Source organism: Varroa destructor, unplaced genomic scaffold (genome assembly GCF_002443255.2).
Source record: "Varroa destructor unplaced genomic scaffold, Vdes_3.0 BEIS01000004.1, whole genome shotgun sequence".
NCBI classification, from domain to species: Eukaryota; Metazoa; Arthropoda; class Arachnida; order Mesostigmata; family Varroidae; genus Varroa; species Varroa destructor.
This window is the reverse complement of record NW_019211457.1, coordinates 17,714,674-17,736,507: the sequence shown is the minus strand read 5'-3', so window position 1 is coordinate 17,736,507 and position 21,834 is coordinate 17,714,674. Positions and strand designations below refer to the sequence as shown.

The 21,834-nt window shown below is 39.1% G+C and overlaps 2 long non-coding RNA genes across 19 annotated transcripts in view; one reads left to right on the top strand and one right to left on the bottom strand.

Moving 5' to 3' along the window:
• LOC111249111 (uncharacterized) overlaps positions 1–19,262 on the bottom strand; it is a 72,012-nt gene extending 52,750 nt beyond the window's left edge. For 5 of the 17 annotated variants that reach the window (XR_015325951.1, XR_015325949.1, XR_015325952.1 and 2 more), the window contains exons 1-2: positions 19,054–19,174; positions 18,686–18,836 (exon numbers count right to left, since the gene is read on the bottom strand). This is a non-coding gene — a long non-coding RNA (uncharacterized LOC111249111). Of the gene's footprint in view, positions 1–3,118; positions 5,612–5,945; positions 6,094–6,983; positions 9,030–10,626; positions 10,994–18,685; positions 18,837–19,053 lie in introns of those variants that run through there. The other 12 variants (XR_015325945.1, XR_002672776.2, XR_015325953.1 and 9 more) reach the window with 12 other exon arrangements.
• LOC147755911 (uncharacterized) lies at positions 271–8,169 on the top strand. 2 transcript variants are annotated; one of them, XR_015325943.1, is made up of 3 exons: positions 271–1,466; positions 4,471–5,302; positions 5,513–5,779. It is a non-coding gene; the product is annotated as an uncharacterized LOC147755911 (long non-coding RNA). The 2 variants fall into 2 exon arrangements; XR_015325942.1 differs by lacking the exons at positions 271–1,466; positions 5,513–5,779 and adding an exon at positions 8,031–8,169 and having other exon boundaries at positions 5,163–5,302.
• Positions 19,263–21,834: the final 2,572 nt, after the last annotated feature.

Sequence of the window (21,834 nt, the reverse complement as noted above, 5' to 3'; positions counted from 1 at the left end):
ATGCTAACCCGGATAATTTGTTGGATGGTTTATTTCCTATATAAACTATTTCGGTATGTGGTTTATATTCATTAGTTGGTGAATATTCTTCCCCGATTTGTTCTACAACCGTTAACAATTTGCGAAAAGTTTACGAAATGAAGGGTGCTGGGTTCTTCTAACTACCAACTGCGCGTATCGTCTCCACCGACGAGATAATCCAATGTCTGGCAGATAAATGCGTAAATCTCGTACCACATCGTAGCGTGTCCATTAGTTCTCTTTCTGTCTTTCCATGCGGGATTGATCATTGCCCAGATCTGGCAGAATTTTGTGTCGATGACATTCATTTTCAATTTGTGCTCGTGAATTGCTTGACAGTTAGTTCTGTTTCTTTCAAGTCACACCGTCGCTTCAGAGACGAATAGCGATGTGTCACAGACTAAGTAAAATAACCTGTTTTACACTGAAGCATGGGAACTCAAGACATGCTTGAATAGGTCTGGCTTCACTCAATCAAGTGTGCAAAGTTAATTGAAGTAAGATGGCCTTATGTTAACGGTAATCCATACGATGCACAGAAGGCTACCTTAATGTGGAAGACGGCCACCATTTTTTAAGCGAGATCTTTCTTCAATCATCAACCGTTATCGCTACTACCAAAGCCCTTTACATTCTCTGAGAGATGTGATTATCAAAAGTGTATCAAAAGCGTGAGTGTCATTTTTAAATAAGTGAAGAAATTTATATGCTGAATTGCGCTTACACGAAGTCGGGGTGCGTTTACCGTGCCCGATAGACCTTTTGAAAGCATCACGTCAGTGACGTATTGTTTTGGAAATAACTAAGGCTTGGTGGAGGTATTATCGGTTAGAAATATACAGTACAAGATCGCTTTCGTACAGGAAGAGATTCTTTAAATAGAGACGTTACTTGATCTCGTTGGGCAGGTCACTGATCAGGACAGAGGATAATGGTGGACTGAAGTTAACACCCTGATCTTCGTCTGGGGCATGTTCGAAGGAATCAAGTTCTGCTACACCGTCATGGATGCACACTTCGTTTATATGCAGTATATTTTGGGAAGGTTTAACATGTTTTACTGCACGCCTATCCGAGCTAACTCAAAAAGCGCCGCATCTCTTAGCGTAATATCGAGTGCACACTGGATCTCGACAAATACTGCAGAATATTTATATACCCGCGAGCCGCGCAGAGCGCACTGTCTGTCTCCCAGAAAGACCTTACTGGCCGTCTAGGTGGAGTATCAGCACTACTACAGTTTACGTTAGCCTGAATGAAACATCAATATATCATATCGGCTAAATCAACGGCAAAGCGAACGTGGAGCGAAGCCTGCAAGTCTGCCTAGTATACTACATAAAACTGAGTGTTCGTGACTGCGTATTATCCGTCCGCCGCAAATCGTCTCGGTGAAATAGTCCCTTTGAGCTGATTTTTCTACGCTGAGAGGATTTTATTTTACGGTGAGCTGTACGCTAGAATAAGCCAACTAGATGACTACTCTGTCACGAACCACTAGATCGCATAGATTTCAGTTTTAAGACAAAACCCCATGTGTGTAGAAAATTCACAAAAAAAGTGAGATACTTCATATATACGCATTTATCCGATAAACGAATTTCGACTGAGAAGCAACGCTTGATCGGATATTCTTAGTAACTATATGCAACGACTAGTTTATGCACTCCGTCTTTTTATACACTTGAGTATCGACTGGTTCTGACATATAAGTGTACTTATACAAATAACATCGCTTAATGCCTTCGGTGCATGGAAAATCCATCTGGAACAAGATCAATACTATTGAGATTACCCACTCACGCCTCCGTAAGCTCGATTTGTAGTAATCACTCAAGCCAGGGGGATAGCAAAAAGATGAACAAATAATATTGTGTTTGTGTAACATCAGCCGTTCGATGTACAAACAGACCTGAACGTTGTCTAAGTTCACGCCATATCCTGGATATATGTACTGCTGAGATAAAATTGAGATCATCAGTATGTGTATATACTATACTTAAGTATAGTGGTCAACACTGGGCTCATATTAGTGTTTGCTTCCAAAATCTATATATCGATATATATCTATATATCGAAAGGCTGAAATTCTACATGAAAAAGACCTTTAAAGTGACGTTTCATAATCAAATGTGCAATTTGTTGAGAATATCATCGATCACACTGCAGAGCTCAATTTGACACATTATTCAGGACATTCAAAGTTCGATAAATCACTGTTTACTATAGCACTACCTGAAAAAAAACTTAAACAGAAAAATTATTAAATATATATATTATAAAATACAACGTACGAGACGCTTCGAATAGGCGCCATTTAGAAAGATTCTGCAGTGGAAAAATGAGCACTGAAAATGAGCGCGTAGTGACCGGAAATAACCTCGTGTATTTTCTAGTTGTTCGCCGCTACTGTCCTTGTGCTCGTGGCAACGAAAGCGCTCAACACCAATCTTAGGAAATGGGAGCCAGAATTCGCGGAAACGAATGGGAATTTACTTCAAGTGCGATAGGATAAATTAGGTAAACCGATATATTGTCATTTGCTTTGCCGTGAGATCCACTATAGACGTCTCAGGAAACGCGATTCCCATGAGCATCACGATGCATAAGATACTTTAGATGCGAGGAAAATCATTTGAGACATTAGGTTACCCTCGGGCATCATACTTCAAATCTCTTAAATTCGTTTTTACCTCAAGACTCGCATAACGCGAAGCGTCTTGAACGGTTCTGGATACTCTCTCTGATATTAAGATATTTTGTAGTTGTCCTGTAAGTTTTTGACCACTACCATCAAAGGTAAATAGAATTTGACTAAGATGAATAAATAGATTTGAGTCGCACTTAATTCAGTCTAAATGTGTTTCACCTTCTGACGGATCGTTGTTGTGCTGTGATGCATTCAGAAGAAATGCAGCTTCATAATGTCCTCGAATAATATAGATCTGCTATAATTGCTTTCGTAAGACCTTCGTGATTCATCGCTGAACAACTATTATGTATACAGTAGTGTAACTTATTTTCGGAATTTATGCTGTCAGTCAGCTACTTATAGTCATATGTCCTGATTAGATTAATAACGACGATTTTTCTTGCATTTAAGTTTAACCAACATTGCTTTACTGTTTTCGTATCAAAGACAGCATCCGGAGTTCTCTGAAGTGCCCTAGAAAAAACCAACATTGAATTAGTAAATAATGACTATTGAGCTAATTGTAGAATAAAATAGGTCGTTTTAATAGGTACTCGTGCAATTTCCAGCACTCGAAGAAAAAAATACAATATGCTTATATTGAAATATTTGACGTGTGAATTCAAAATACTTGGACACAGTTTCGAGGTTTGACACGTTTGAGCTTAAAAAACTCATATATCCATTAATATTTATCTTCTATGCTGACTCTATTATTAGGTAAGCTATACATAGTAAATAATCTGCCAAACCTACCTGATACATTTGTATCATTCGGCACTGGTATGTTTTGAGCGTATTCTATCTAATAACACTAAGAAAATAAATCAACAAAGAACCCCTCTTAAAAATTTTGTTCATTTGCGAGTATCCACCAAAGTAATATGCCCAGTTTTCCTAAAATACCTCTGGGTTAGTCATATCTTCATCTGTAAATATTTTCTCTATACACATATCAGGATTGAAGCGGACCCCAACTAAATATGGCTTACCTAATTTCTTGTCAACTGTATGCTGTTGAGATGAACCGGTTATCACTGGGTCCGCTAATATTATAGGTTATATTATGTATTTAGTATACATCTGGGACGCCAACATAACATACATGTTACGACAGTACGCGTTAGTTACAATGACTGTCCAACAGTTTATTACTGGACTTTGTTAAGATACGACAAAACATGAAAAAAATCGTAACGTTTCCTAGTTTACTTTTGTTTGGGTTAACGGACGTTTTTATCTTTCAAATGGTTGACTGACTTCGTTTACTCAGCCGATAGGAAGTGCACGCGTTTTGGGTTGGAGCATGTCCTGTGCTTTCAGACGTCGTGTAATGAAATACAACAACCGCTACCGTGAAAGTAACAAAGCGCCCCCACACGGGCGAAACGCGTAGTTTAGTCCAAATCAATAGGATGCTTACCGTTTCATAAGTTTCTTCTTGGTTTAAATTTTCTCAAGTAGAAGCTGTTCGTTATGATATATTTGGTTGGTCTAAGCTATTGTATGCAAGTAATTGATGCTTCGTTCCTAAAGAGACCCGTGACCGAATACAGCCACCGTTATTCCCGCTGAAATCGTACTCCACATATACTGACAGAGTCGCTAAAATGTTAGTCCTATCGCTCTATCTAATATAGCACAATTTTAGTCCTATCGTTTTATCTAGTACAGCACAAATCTTCCTGTGTCGGACTCAAGTTATTAATAAACTTAATTAGCTAACTTTTGTTTTTTTGCCTGTTGCAACTTTTCAGTTATTTCAACATCCCTACACCACCATGAATGCCGCCGAAAAATTCTGTTGTTTATTCTATTTGATTCATCTGATATCCGGATGCCTAGTTAACTGGAACATCATGACCAGTATCAATTGACTAGTTTATGGCTGATACTGACACCAGCTGCGTAGTCTCCGACCGAAGCAAATAAATATGGCAGCCTTCGATGAACAATCGATATTATGCCCAGTCTTCTCTCTCGCACCGTCTCAATAATCTTCCTATCCAAATCTCTACGCCCGACGACAATAACAACAACACTGGTAGCATCGACCAAGGAACTAAAGTAAGGGATTGACTAAAGTAAACATCAGTGGCGTCAGCGACAGTGTTTTCCTGCAATTTCGTCTGCTCTTACTTGGCCCATTCGACACAAATCTAGCCGTGCTTTTTCGTAAGGAAAAGTTAACAGTCAGCATTGTTCATTTGCGGTTACCAATGCTATTGATGGCGGAACTCCGTACATACACACACACTAGCAGAATCAGATAGTATCGTCGATAGATTTGAGAATGTTCACGATAAATACAATGGTATCTAGCCCATCATTACTGCCAATTGAGTCATACCAGTTAAGGTGCGACACACAGCCACCGCAAAACAGTTTCGCGAAGAAGGAGTGCCCATCTAAGGGCTGTAGGTAGCTAGCAGAGATAATGGTCAAGTGAATGAGGTCGAGAGCTGTTGTTCTGGGGATTAGTCTGACGCATAGAAGATGTCAGAAGATGAAGTGTTTGGCGGGAAACTGCCGGCTCTGCGCGTCTGCTCGGAAGTCGCCAAAGTCTCGGTGAACAGCAGCGTAGCGATGGTGAGTACAGCGGTGAAGGCGATCCATTAACAGTCGACGAATAGCAGGCGCTACACCAGCTGCAATAATAACCTTAGACTTCTTGTACGCAGAATCAGTGGTGGACTTTTCTCTTATTGGCTGGCTTCGGTAACAACAAGTGCCAGATGATGTCCCTCTTACGTCATACACTATCATTCGGATATCCTTTTCTTCTTTTCCTATTTGCAGTAGTTATAGTATTAGCAGTAGCACCAATGGCTGCTGTTGATGTCTATGTGATTGTCAAGCAAACATCAGATCAAACTATCGCGTGGCGTGTGGCTACCTCTGCGGACGGACAAAGAAGACGCGGAGACAGTCAAGTTTAAGTCGAAGGCAGTTGGTAATACGAAAAAATCGGGACAAGAAAAGAAATAAAGGGAGGTACGCAGCACATGCATGCGTCAAGTTGACTTGTCGTTGAAGGGCAAGTTCGCCGTAGGTGGCCGGCTGAAATTTAGCCTGTTTTTATTCATCCGATGAGGAGTGCAATTTACAGTTGCTGAGTATAATAATTAAAGCAATACAATAGTGGTTTCTTGAGATGGCAGACTACAGTGGTTCGTAGATTATATCTATTCCTCTACAGTATAACAACGGGGAAATGTTTGAGTGTACGTACACAGGTCTATGTATACCGAGAAGGCTTTTTGGCGGTGACGAGGGGTGTCGATCGCAGGGATACCGAAACCTTCCACTTTCTGTAGCAAACCTCGCGACCACAGTCTGACGTCCCGGTTGTTCGAGTGTGAAAACAGAGATATGACGCACTTACCAATGAAATAGAGATTAACATGAGTACTTTATACTTGCAAGACCAACAAACATGTCGTAATATGTGGAGTACAGACCCGTGTAGCTTCGTGAGAGCTGTTTTGACTTTGTTGTTTATTAATACATAGACAACTATGTTTACAAAAAATATTTCTTATGGTCGCAAGACAAATAACACCCGGGCTATTGTTAGCAGCATACTATCGTTCTTGTGAGAAATTCAGGTGTCATTTAAAGATAATCACTCGTTTACTGTCGGTAGGTCAAACACCGTCCCATATGTATTAACTATTTTCCAGCACTTATTAATGTCAATTAGGCAACAATACATGCTATACCGTCTTACTTTTTACGTATGATCTTTAAACTTTCGATGCTAATTTTTATATCTCTAAATATCTTTATCTGTAGGAACTCTGTTAAGCTTAATTAATAATAAGTTAGATATTATTAATAGGAATTCGATTTTACGACAAACTCTAAAGTGTGTTTGTCCTTAAGTACAGTACCCTTCTTAATCTCATTAGAATTCCAAATGTAGCGTACAAGTTTCATACAAGTATGCCGAACGCTCAATAAATGCGCAAAAAGGCCGTCATATTTATCGACGGGAAAGGGTATTGTCAGTTTCTCCTGTGGGTTCTATTGGAAAGGAGCGATGCTCTGACATCATGCCCGGCATAATAATAGAGAAACCTCAATGCTTCTTCAAGTTGAAGTTTTCATTTGATGGCAGTCAGAATTTTCCAGTAGGAGAAATAAATTATGACGTACTAACAAAGAGTTTGCAAACAACAGAGAGCAAATATAGATGCTGGACGTTTGTGAGTTATTCGCGGCTAACGAATGAGCTATACTTTATATGTGCATAAAGAAAACAAGGTACTTGCTCGATGTTTAAAACTCACATGCTTCAAAGATTCATACATGTATTTAATTTTTTATTTGTAATTTCATAAGATGTACCATCAAGATACTAATCGACGATATATCTATATAACCTATCTATCGTAATTTATCGTAACAAGTCACATCGCTATCAACTTGCGGGTTGCATATACCATACCCCTATCTTACCTGTAATAGAATTTAATTGTGAAGCTACGTTTAATTATTCCACTTCTACATACGTCGTAAGATTTGGAAATTCTTGCCGTTTCTTTATATGAAGTAAGTGGTAGCTTCATGTTCTATAAGCGTTCCAGGACATTGAGTCACAACCTTAGAGAAAACAAGGTGACTTGTGCCTATTTATTTACCTATCAGAACTACTTCTGTTTTTTTTTTTTAGTAATATTTAGCCATTTTTACACCTCTTCCGCAGTCACCCATCTTCCATTGTGTTATGACGATAATCAATACTTTTTACATCATAGTTTATTCCACTAAGGGTATCGAAAGAAACGTTTGATATCCCTAGCGGAATGAGCAGTTGCTCACTGTTCTCTTTCACAGCAGCAAGACTAAATAAGTCGAGAATATTATTTTCAAGGAGTATATCCATGTGTTGCAATTTCAGAGGCATTCACTAAATTTTACATTTTAACTTGATCTATCCTTACCACACCTAAAGAGTTCATTCATAACATGAATTAGAACAAACGTACGAAATGCTCCTTATTGGGCAGCCAAGGCTCCAGCGATCAAAAAAAAGTATTAAAAATAATAGTATCGAGTATACAAGTTTTCCACATAGTGAAATCAATGGTGTCTGTGAGCATGGTTAAAAGGCTCATTCTTATATGATGTTAAGGTGATCTCTCGATTATTAGAAGCTTGTAGAGAAACATGCTGTTTTCGGTGAGATATATGTCCCGAAACAATACGTCGGGAGCGTGTGCTTTCGGCATACATGAGACAGCATTCAATACAATTTCTACGTCGTTTCCGGTAAAATATTGCGAAATACTACACTCCTATCGATTGCTTTCAGGGACTTTCGGTGTGCTTGCCAGGTCAGTACAATCTAGGAGTGGAGGCCGATACGGCACCCTCTTGCGACAATCACGAATGGGTGAAGTGTTCAGTATATACAATGTAACTGTCAGAGATTAAACAAAGCTATGTCAATGATATAGCCAATTTTGTGAAATATTCATTAACAGAGTTAAATAAAAACATAGCATAATGGCAGATATATTGTTATTAACAACAAAAACCGAAGGCTCGAAGCTCCCCTCGTAGCTCGCAAAAGATTGTGGCTAGACCATCGGATTTCAATATTTCCATCTTAAAAAATCCATAGAAGCTTACCACTTTACCAACGATAAGTATATACATATTTGACACTTCACTGCCATCGTCTCACTTCGCCGACATCCTACGCAGTAAATTCAATAATCAATCATGTTTAAAGTCTTTAAAGAAGCGCAACGCATGAATTTTCGTCAGATATAAGTAAAGCTTGATCGAATAGTTTGCGAACCCTTAAACGACTACCTCGTACCAATATTCGGTTTGGAAGAAAGTTGATCTGAAGACTTTTCATCGAGCTCCCAAAATCTTCGAAAAGGAATTGTCTGTTTAATAAAAACAAGAAACGCTATGAAAATATACACACTCTTAAATAAATGTTATGAACTCATTATCCTATTTAGTATGCTAGTAAAGAAAATACACTAATAAAGTGTAGTTGCGTTTAAATACAATTGAATCGATAACAATTTTTATTCGTGGATAAGCTAGAAAACCTTATTAAAGCTTTGTCACAACTTTTGTCTGTACTTCATAAAGGACTGCGCATAAACAAACGACGTGTTCATAGATTTCCTACTAATTTTCTCCGTGTCTAACTATTGCAATGATGATGCCTCAGCCAACCCCAGCTGACACCCCATGATGAATTTTAGCGCATACAGGAAAATCTTGAACGTGCACTTAACACCTAATGCTTAGCCTCTGCTACTGCTTCGAGCAAACTGAAAAGAGTACACTGATATAATATATGGTTTTATTATTAATTCGTTAGACGATTACTGTATTACTACACATACCGCCAGCTGAAGCGATGTATATACAATTTGATATGGTGGGATTGTCCTTCTATGCAAGTAAGCCCGGGGCACTCGCCTCAGTCTAATTATACTTGGGGTCTCTATCTGGCCATTCGGCAAATATTCAATACTACTCTGATTATAGGTTGTCAACGTACGGAAAATTCGCATACAAACCATACATTTGCCAAACATTACCAGAACGCTAACGGCATCATATGAAGATTATGTTATATCTAGAGCAGCGTAGCTAATAAATTATATACAAATGATAAATATCATGCTAATACGACGAGCTCCGATTGAGATCAGCTCCATTAAACGTCTGCTTATAGCTTGAATAGTGAGTGAGATGTTTATCTGGAGCGTTTATAGAAAGCGACTCATACAGCGGCTTGGTACTGTAAAATCCCTTGAGCAGGCTGTGCTGCCTGAGAGATAGACGATTTCACTCTAGACTCGAGAAATTCGTACTGACGTTGGAGTTTCCACAGAATTCGACGCAATTCCGCATTTGTTGCGGTCAACTCGCGTTCTTCGCGTTCCATTTGTAGTTGTCGTTCTTTCCGGTTTTGCCGGCGGATCGGAAGCCCGCCGTTGCTAGTCACAGCAGTCCCAGGTCTTTCCCTGCTTGTTCCGCCTGAACCATTGCTGTAGCTTGTATCGTTGGCGACGAACGCTTGCGGCGGCACGTGGACGTAGGGGTCCTGTGTCGGGGGTGGGGAGCCGGTCAAGGATGAGGTAGACGAGGAAAAGCTTTCACGCCTCTGCTGGTTTGTTATCTGATTAAAGCGCTGCTGCCTATCGGAATACATGTCAAGGTCATAAAATTCCGCTGCCACACTGTCATTAAGGGTAGAGGCTGCGGGTACCTCGGACATCCCTGAGAAGTTAGGTGAATCGTACGTATTTGGATAGGGGTTCGAGCAATAGGGAAACTGCGCCTGGACTGGTTGCGCAGTTCTGATGCCCCCGCATAAATAACCGGTGTTATCTATATCATCAAAGACATTATAACATCTTAGAGCGGTTGGCGGCTCCATGCTTACGAAACGCAAATATCACTTCAATTCGCACTTACTTTTACTATATGCTCAACGCACACACCTATGTAATAAGTGCTGAACAGAGTTGATGACGATCTTTGCAACCTCTAGGTACTTGTTTTTATACGCATTTTAACAATGAGTAGTACTTAGTAAGAACAAATAAGGTCCAGGCGATATTAGGCCCTGCTGTCCTTACAGTCATATATACTGTGATACTAACTCACTATCACGTTTAGCCAGTGTTCGTACACAACATGGAGGCCGTCTCAAGTTCGATACGCTTGCGCCGTCTGGACGTTTCTGACAGATGCCAGTCGGTGGAAGTTTGTTTTGATCTTGATATCTCTTGCACCGTCTCTTGACGGTTATCACTGCCAAGAGCCATTCGTTACTAGACGGCGTTCGCTACTGCTACTAGCACTAGAAAAAAGGGAAAGAATCACCCCGTGCCTCCCTTGCCCGCCCGCCCGCCCGCCCGCCCGCCCGCTCGAATCGAGACTACTTGACATTCAATCTGTCTCTGCTGATGCCATTAGTAATGGCGGCTTTAGCGGCTGCATCGGCCTCTAGTTGCTGCCGCTTTGCGTGTCACTGACAGCGGTGATAATCACAACAGTAATAGCAGCGCTTTTCTCCTGCAACGCACAGATACCAAGACAAACAACCAAAGCCACAAACAAAGACACGCGCACAGACGGACACGAGATGCGCGGAGGACGCCTGTCAAATACCGAAGGACCTAGTTTCCCGTCGATTGTTTTAGGCGCTTGTTTAGGAGAAGACTCACTAGTAGCACTCACGCCGCCATCGCCACGCATATGGAACCCAAGCAAGCCGTAGATACAAAAATTAGGCTGAAAAAGTGCGAGATGATGCTATTGCCCCAGAAAGATCGCTGTTAGTTACGGTGATGGTAATGATGATGATCATGATGAACTAATGCCAAGAAGAAGGAAAAGAAAGAGCGGGGTATGAGGAAGGATAAGGAGAAAGGTGGGAGCGTGCACAGGGGAAACGATACATATAGAGCAATATGCATATAAAGCACAAACGTCGAAAGATGATATTTGCAAAAAGATACTCTTTTTATGTAATCTTTAAACTATCAAAACACATATATCATGCTAGAAATATATGTATTTCATTCAATAATGTATACAGAATTATGTGTACAAAGTTGAAGGTATCCGACATTACCGAGTACGACGCTACCTGTTGTAATTTGTTGATTTTTTATCATATCCATAGTTAATGATCATATAGTTTTTAGCAGCTCAAGTCTTCGCGTAAGATAATGCGGCATTTTTGACTTGTTACGCTAATTTATAAATATATTTTACGCAAGACCAATATTTTTTAGCAGAACTAAGTGTTGGAATAACAATTTTTTGGGGAACGGAATATTGTACCTTTATACAATAGCACTCGTCATGCAACTTTTAACAAACCAATAACTGATCAACTTCACGTGATTGAGTTCAATATTTTAATGAGAATTTAAATTATAACTAACAATTAAAATTCCAAGACATAAGTTATCGTGAGTACTATATATATATATATATATATATATATATATATATATATATATAGAAAGGTAGATTCTACTTTACTAAATTGAAAGCACGAACATTTTTAAGCTATGATATGTTCGTTTATGCGGAAGGAAGGGCTATGTATAAATAACTTGAGCGTGGGGCGGTTAAACGTGTCGCCATTTTACGCTAACAAAGTTAATGATGCTCGCGTACTGTCCGGAAGTAACATTTGCAATTGTCACCAAGGCGTTATCGCCATTAAAAGTTAGTTCGGCATCCGTAAACTTCGTTATGACAGAACTTATCGGCAAAAAGGCGATTAACTGCTTCCTGTAATGGTTTCTGGCGAGGTAAATTGAACAAACAAATAGTTCAATATCGAATTGGCGGCGGAAATCAAATACAAGGGTTGACTACAGTTCGACACACTCACTATATCCAGTCATCGTTGGAACTATAACCGGAGTTATTAATAGAAATCCTGTCGGTCACAGAAGTAGCTCATAGACGGATCAAGTTTTTACAATTTGCGCTCTTTATATCGTCACCAAAAGGCGAATTTGGATATGTAAAATTTATTTTACATTTGGATCTGAATATTTCGTGATGATAACGCCACGTATTCCTCTATAAGTGCTCGCATAAATTTGACCCGAACCAGCGACTCATAACTTCTAATTGATATACATACAACGTATTACACATATATCTGAAATCCGTACATTGTAAAAAGCAAAAATCTTGCTGTTATAATCAAAATACCCATAAAATTTGGGCAAATTACGTGTAAGTTGATTAGGACGGTAGCAAATGCGTTATATAATATACATGATGGATGCTACCATTGGATCGTGTTTTAGGGAAGAAGAAGTCGCTTGTGGCTTCATTGCTTTTACGAACTGGACAGCATCTGGGTGGATGATTTATTAGTTAATTGTAAGAATGTCTGTATTAGCATTAAGTCATTAAGATATAGGTATTAACTTTGTCTTCCTGAAATCTAAATCCTGGTAAGCTGTGTATTTGCGTAACTCGATTTACTCTCCTTTAATAACAGTATTATTTGAGTGGATGCTATGACAGTTAACTGCAGATCAAACTACAGTCTCAATCGTAGATATTGTCATACTGTCATCGATATGGAAATGTGACAGTACGTCATCATGTAAAATCAAAGAACATATGTGTATTCCTTTTCACCTGGAGATCAAGAACAAAGTAACGATGATACCATCACAACATAATGAATGATTGTGTTTATTATTACTGGCCGCACCTACTTGCTTCTATTATATGACATAAACGGCTTTGCAGTATATTTTTATGCAAACATTTATTGAAATCGGCCATAATTGCTTGAAAAAAGCAGAATAACCATCGAAAACTGGTATTATTGGTCTGGAAGTGCCGTTGACCAGATATTCCGCTGAAGGAACTACGAAATCTGTAATGATGTCATGTGACTCAATCAGTTCGGAAAAGTTTCAACGGGCTAAAGCTAGACAGATTGGCTATGTACCAAGAAGGTAACTGTCGTAGCCTGAGATATCTTTCGTACCTCTTCACAGGTTCAAGCGCGACCTCCTCGATGAGTGGCGGTCACCCAAAAGATCTCACAGTACATCTAATTGCCTCGGTTGTTTTAGTTCGCAGCGAACGCGCCAAAAGGGTAGCCCTAAAAACGTATTAACACTGTCTCGGTCTAAGTGGTAGAAATGAATGTATACTTTCAATTAAATGAACAAATATAATAAATATCACAGTACATTGTGATATTACCATGGTATTTGAAGCTTTTTTTTCATAAAAAGGCCGATAGTGTTTTTATCGATTCTGGTATGAGCTCTGTAACAAGTAACGATGTCGTGCGTATTTGCAACGTTCATAGGTGAAATTCAGAAATAGGACTTGCGATAGATAATAATAATAAAGTACGGTGATAATAATCTACGCCTTTTTCAGCATAATATATTCTGAGCTTCGCCGCTTAATCATGTGCAGTTTAAAGGATTTTATTAAAATCTTACGTAACTTTAGATCCCTTTGTTTGTTATTATTATTTGCAACGGTACCGCTCCCCACATTGCAACACTTATGCAATGTGGGGAGTGGTACCGATATAGCGTACTGGGTCATGCATTTGGACAATCGAAGACGACAGCGTTTTTTACGCGTGGAAATATCCATGAGATCGGCTTCGCGCGATTGGCCTGAGGCGATCAATTTTTAACACATATTATAAGTTTTTAAAGTTACAAAGCGGTTAGGTCGTGGTTCACTGGGAAAAAAATCCTTAAAAATCTCATATGACAATCATTTCACATAACCCTTTTACCTGTCTGAAAATTGTGCATATGTCAAGCCATTATTATAACTAAAATCGATCTTCTTTAAAAAATGATAGCGACACTTAAACGTAAACTGTATAGCACTTACCTTAAAGTAGGTCTTTTTAAAGACTGTATGTAAACAAGGACAGATATTCGATAAAACGTCTTCTATGTCTTCAGGTTAGATGTACTCAATATAATCACCACCTACTTTTTTTCGATTGCAGCTTCAATTTGGGAACTAAACCAGTCATTGGTCATTTTTAAACCTTTCTCTCTTCTGAGGTGGTACCAGGTCAAAGGTACCATGTATGTGAGCCCAAAAGCCTAAAAGATGCGAAATAGAGCAAGAAATTTCGAAAAGACTGGCCTTTGGGGCTTATCTGGACGACACAACGAACAGCTGATATTCTGATGTTCAAAACAGCCTGAATTTCTGTTCAAGAGATCCACCTGTATCAAAACTGACTTTTCATGTGACTTTTATGATTTCTTAGCCCTTTAAACCAAGAACCTACTGGATTCTGTTCCGGCGTCTTTGATGAAAACCTTATATAAGCCGCATGAAAACTGGAAATAGTGTAGACCGTCTATTTGAGAACAAAAAAGTTTTCATCATTTCGGTGGAGGTTAGTACAGCGTCAAGAGATTGGATAATATCTGACTTCTGTTCAAATAGTGAAAACGACACATCGTCTTCCACTACAAAGAAAAAGGTCTGTTATTTCGTTCTAGAAAGAACTAGTCTCGTTCTAAGATACCCAGAATGCCGAATGAACGCATGTACGCTACGATAATCTTTACCTAGTTTAGGTGCCGTACCCTGTAGGCATGGCAAATATCGATAATGCGGGCTAAGGCCTCCATTATGCGCTTGGCAATGTCGACAAGTTTTTCTCCGTGTTGTTGCTTTCTTGAATAAATATGCAAATATACAGTGCATAACATGCTATAGGACGGCTAGCGCCAATTAAAACTAGAGAAGCCATGATATAATATATAGGTTTGGTCCCACGAGCTGCCGTTCCTAGCTTAACTCCATTATTAAACAAGTTCAACATCCTACTAATTAAGGTAATTAATTATATTGTAAGAGAACGTTGCTTCAGTATAACACATAAATACCATAAATACGACATATGGATTAATTTGATAATAATTAATTTATATAAGGGGTAACGCTACAAATCTATGCTCACAATCTAGCTAGTCAAAAGCATTCGACGGCATACACCGGGCGTACTTAAGAGAAATCCTGCTTCGTTTAGTGTTTAAACAATCAAATTTGACGGAGGCCGAAGTCGGAAAACGACACAAATCATGTAGTAGCTCAAAGGTGAGCTTATCAGATATTTATTGAAAATGGCATTTAATTTATTAAGTGTCGTATGATTCCTACTAATCTAAGGCTGCTTCGGATTTTTAGATTTTAATATAATTCGACGGATTTGATCAACCTGTCAATTATTTATTTATGGCGACATTTTATAGATTTGCTTTCTCAAAGGTAAAAATCGATGGAGCATCGGGACGCTTCTTATCATCCCACAAAAAAATTTCAACAAAATCTCAAGTTTATGCCAAGCAAAAAGACAGGAGACAAAATAAAAACAGTACCCCAATTCATTCGGCCATACATACTAATTTAATCTTTATTAACGGCACAAAAAGCTGCAGAGTACCTTGTACTTTTTATAATAGATCTTAAACGTGACAAGTTACATAGAGCCGATGGGCACTATGATCAGTGTAGGAGTCAAACCCGTTCCCCTATTTTACCAGCTGTCAGTCGTGGTAATTGAAAAATTAACTTCATGACAGTTTTTTTGATCATGCTATTTGGAAGACGCATCAAGACCCGGGTTCCACTAAACAACTCTGAATAAGTTCTTTTCAGTTTTGAATCAAATCAAAACTGGAAAAGTCTATTCTTATAATATGGTGCAAAATATTAGCAAATTAATGGCGTATTACGATAATAACGTATGTCAAAATAGAGTACCATATCGAATATAAACGTATACTATTTTGTCCTGACACCGATGGCCCCACGTATGCACCACCTCTGTTGTTTCACCACTGAACCCTGTATCTATCTTTCTGGTGGAATATTTTCGGACCATTTGTTTATGTATTGGCGGTCCAATTGGGTCCGTCTATACGATAAAATCGTTAGAAGCAAGCGCATTCACAATGGTAATGATAAAAGAAAGCGACTCCGTTGCAGTAAACAGTAGTGACCTTTACAGTGTTTAGCTATAATGGTCAATAGCTGCAGTCGGTTTGACCTGATCACTGCACAACACTTACCGCCCATCCAAAGCAAGGAAACATCTCGTGGAATACAACAAATATACAACTCTCAATCTGAGTGAAACTAAGCAAAGGAACTTAGTGAGCAAAACTTATTTCGAAGATGGCTTCCAAAAAACGAAGTCACTACGTTGAAGAAGGTCCCTCGTTAGTATTGGACCTGTGGCTATGGGTTAGGCAGCACCGTAATACACACGTTTCATGCCTTTCCATAGGAGGTCGGATAGACATTAAGCATAACTGGCAATGGCGTTGATCATTTCTATTAATGAAATCTCATCGACTGTGAGAGTACACGTCATCCGACCTATTATTTTCACTGCTACCGCTATAGCATTTGTTTGTGCTTTGTGTGTTACATCGTCTCATACTATAAAAGCTCTATGTCCCACGCAATAAAAATACCGGCGGACGAAGTCAAGCCAAATGTATTCCATTAACAACATTTTAAAACACTCCGTATTACTGCAAGCTTAGGTAAGCTTGCAATAAATATTGTCGGCTTCCTGAAATATTCTGGTTTGGCCATGCAGACAAACTCCAGCATTTTTTTTTTTAGCTCAACTAACTTCGTTATGTAAGAACAAAACGATGTAATCAAAGCTAAACTGGCTATTAATATCGAGGGTTGAACTTTTTCTGCGGAGGTCTCATACGCAGCAATAATTATCGTAACCCTATAAGTTCTTGTGTCGAATCGCAGCAGCTGACATAGATAAGACTAAGTGGCAAAAAGAAAACAGAATTCTCGAAGAAAATAGAGTATTTCGAATTTAACTTTCAGTATATATGACATATATATCTAAAAAATCCAATATGAAGTTCCATTTAAGTCCAGCCCAGTTTGGGTGTGCTATGCTATAACATTAAACAACGATCGAAGGTTTGTGTTCGATACAACATTGCGCCAGTTGAAATGTAATATTTCGATCACCCTCATGGCCTACCAGACCAGGCTCAAATGACACCAGCTGTTCACCTCATGAATAAGCCGCTAATCCTAATGTGTCACCTCCGCCACACTGTGGCCTATCACGATTAAATAAACTAAAGATTGTTAATTTTATTTATGCTAACGATAGCAAGAGAACATCTTTTAGTTCTGCTATTGTTTAGCATTCTCCACTTCGCTCAATCGACATTTTTCCTAAGTATAAACGGCGGCTCTCTTCTCTGCTATCTATGAAAAGCTGGTAGTAGCTACAACATACCAGGGCTTTTCCGAGGCCTATTGCGGAATTGATGAATTTACATCACAAATTTAGCGTCTAACTACAGGTAGCGTGTGAAAAATGCATGACCCAAGGACCAGAGTCCTATAATGGCTAAGAAAAACAAGGAGATCCTGGATGGACCACAAGAAGATGTGGCGCACCGAAAGTATACCAGTGGTTTGCGAGAATAAAAAGACTGCGGGGTAAAGCCTTGAACCATGTCCATCCTTCAGTTTCCGTTATGAAATGTTATTCGACAGAATGACCGGCTGTATATAGTCTATCCGAGCTAGGTTATGTAACATTCGGTACTTAATGGTTTAGTTAAATGGCAGCTTAGTGATAGCTTAATGGTAAAGAAGTAGAGGCTGACTGTCAGCATCGGGTTAAAAAAAGACTTTTAAGCCTGAAGAACCTGGCGGTAAATCTTAAAATCTACAATATTATCTTGGCACTATGTTCACAAGAATATTTTTACTCTTTCTTTGGCTTGGTCGCGTTAATGACACCAAATAGCTAAATGCACTTATACTCTAAGGTTACAGTTTACTGCCATGATATTGCAATGGGTGACAGCCAAAGTAAGGTAATTTATGAAGCTTAAGGTTAGTAGATAAAAGTTTTAACACCTAGGCTGGCTCTTTCTTCCTTATTCCTGCCTAATTTTGCTAAACTGACCGAGTCAATGACCCGTCCCTGCCATGTGCCTTTTTAGATATATAAAATAAAAGTTACCAGTTCTATTCTTGACTTTGAATCAACATATTTACTCTATCACCTACGTAACGATATGCATGCGGCATTCTGCTACCAAGTCAGAAAAGCCCACCTGGGCCAATGGCACAGTATATGTATAAATGAGCATAATATGCTTAGAACATTAGGTATAATGGAAAAGACATAGATGAGCTATTACAGTATTTCGTTCACTGCAGAAACGGTTGCTAGTGGAACTGTCCATTATCACCTGCGAGCATATCTGCTATGAGATGCTTACTAATCTCTATCCAACCGTACCTAGTTTTAACCCAGGAGCTTAGGTGCATAATACAGTACATTACTAAATTTGCTGTTTTAGTTATATGATTCTGGCTCCATTTAATGGTTATTTAATTATGTCCAAGTATATATTGTGAAATCGGCACACTTACCAAATGATCCGTTGCTATCAGCCCTGTATTTTCGAGCTTCGTATCTCTGGGGTCTGATATCTCTCCTCAATTACCAGTATCCATTGTACAATAATGCTTATGAAAGAGTGCCATCTGATCTTCGATGATGCTGCTTACACACAAACCTCACCTAAAATATGGTTGAAGACAGTTATTAGCCTTGCCCGCAAACAGCCTTCAACGTTTTAGTTATTCTATGATAGTATGAGGTATTATTAGTAATGTTCGCGTTTGCTTCGACTCTTTACAATGCGTGAGCTATAATGGATTCATAAAGAGAACGCCCAAGAACGTTGAGAAGCTCTAATTGGTCACCCGACTAGCAAATTAAGCGAAATATAGCCTACTGATAAATCAATAAACAGTTTAGGATGAAACATTGCATGTCCACCAACACTACCGAACTCAACCTTAATGCTTATTCACTACGTCGAATGCGGACAGGTGTGTCTGCTATATTTATGCTTTGAAACGATTGGCGGGAATCCAGTTGTCATTCGAAAAGCGCCAACTGCTATTGGATAAACGTTAGCAGGTATATTAGGCGCTGGGGAGCAGCGTATGGAATTGTACACCAAAAAAGCCTGGGCTCAGAATTTCGCCGGCTTATATATATAATAATTTTTTAATGGTGTTTTTGCCGCAAAGAGAAGCAAAATTTCATCTGCAGAGATGGCAGAAAAACGATTAGCTCTTCCTGGAATATTTGCTGTGGACGCTCCTAATACGTTTCACCAAACCGAAACACCACACTTTGTGACATTTCGTGAATTTTCATGGAAGCAAAAAAGCATTTGCAAATACTTAAGTGGATCTGACTTTATTTCATTATGGAGCTGCTAGATAGTGTTTTCCACAAAAGTGAAGCTAATCATATAATTCTTTCATTCATGATTTTGATTGCCGCGATGACAAAGTAGATGGGATACCGAAATTATAACTTATGGGGTTCGCTGATCCCTGAATGATGCCTAGGCAGTTTCCAAATTATTCAGATTCTCAATATAAGTTTTTGTGCAGATATGTTTGGAACAAGTTGAGTACACTCTCTACCCATGATATGGGCAACGGGTAAATGACTTTAACGTAACTCTCTGCACGAACCTAGTCGATCAGTGTTATCACGTGGGCTTAATGAAAGACATAAGTAAAAAGGTTTTCTTGGCTAAGAACAGTCAATCTATGGAATGATTCTTTATTGATGAGATGGCTGGGCTTGCTTCTTCGAGTTAATATTTCCGCCTTGAGCCCAACGTCTAGGATGATCAAGCGTCCGAGACGCTGTTCTAAGTGGTATGGTTTTGTAATCGGGACAGCCGTTTGTCTTACTCTAACGTTCTCCATATAAAGCAATTTTAGAACAAAATTTCATAAAAACGTTTACTGATATTTTCTGTGAGAAAAACAGCATCTATAAATGGGCATCTATAAATCTATAAATCTACATAATAATTGCGATTAAATAAAAAAACAAACTACACTGCGCGCTAAGTCATACAAAGTGGGTTCACTCTATGCTCCATAAAACGTTCGAAGACAAGGTCATTGTCTAAACACATTTGCTGTTAATGTCCGAGTTACTAGTTCAACGTATGGGCCAAATGTGTAGCCCGTATTTAGAAAAAAGACGAAGTAATCGATTTACAGGTGCTTTTAATCAGTGTAAATTTTACAAAATTATTTTTACTATAACATAAATAAGCGCTTTTTGTTCAATGCAGTGAACACAAATAGTAGATCCTCATATACCATTTTCAATTCCGTATAGAAAGCGCTTTGATTGTACTGTTACGTAATGTGATGATATAATATTAATAACAAAAACAGCTTACAATCTCTCTGTTATTGCTATATCTCGTCACTCATCCGTTCGGCACAGTAGAGTTGTACTATCAGTATTATTATAATATATTATATGCCTCGGCGTCACAATCAAGGTTGTTGGTGATGAGGCGGTGGGACCCGAAATACGTTCGACAGTATTCTCATCGAGCTACATGTAGGGTCGAGATATCACTTATACAACCCGTAACAGAGTCCTCGGAGGGCTGCAGTCGCAGAATTTGCAACGGACCCGATCGGCCATGGTTCCGACCTCTCTACCGCGCAGACTTCATAGTCCTGGGATGAAGGCAATAGGTCTGCGCAGGTCAAAACTGAGACGCATCTCGGTCAAAAATCGTTTTCCAGAAACCCAACTATCATCATCAGCAGTGGCGGCAGCAAAAACAACAGCAGCAGTGGTGGTGAATAGCCATAGTGATACCAGTAACCACACTAGCGCGTGTGGCAGCAGACGGCTGTTGGTCCTTTGAAGATATTGAACAACAAGATGGTGTTACAGCATTAGATCCTGACGTTCATGGCACATAGAACGCCATCGTCAGCGGTAATCAGTTGCTGACCGTAACAACGGCGATGAACTGTTTGCAGTTGCTTAGAAGGCACAGGTCGGTCTCGCTCTTGTTTCGCCTATGGGGAGACCATTGTTGGCGGTCGCAAATGGGTAACACATCAGACGGTGTACAGCGCGAACCCACTGACGTGCCAATCAGGCACTCCGTCATATGACGCTATTGTGACGCTGTAGACCGGATACAATGCACCGGCAGAGCTAGTCAGCGATTTCATATATGATTTCACTGAAAAAGTCGGCGATCCTGCAGCTTATTCACCGCGCCGGAATGGCTGATTGTTAAATAACCCTGTAAATATAGTATATTTTGAAGACATGCGCAGGAAGATAAGTTTTTCCAAGAGGTATATGATAAGTTTTTTAATGATGACTAAAAATGCTTTGTTGTTGTCGGTTTATGTAGTCATACGGAAAATACATACGCAGATCGCACGAAGATGATCATCTTAGCTGAATAGACGGTCACCGGTGTCATTTGCACTATATCGACTAAAATGAATGGACCTTTAGACGCGGAGAATGAAAGATCAACAATATCGCATAAAATTGGCTTTCTTTATCTTAAGCATTATTTGCTGCATTGTTTTCTTTAATTTTGTTTAAAATATCCCAGTGATAGCAAAACGCAGACGAAGCCTTAATGACTAAAAACGTTCTGACGTACTTAGTCTACGATAGTTTCTGAAATGTATGTTCGAAATTAATTGGAAAC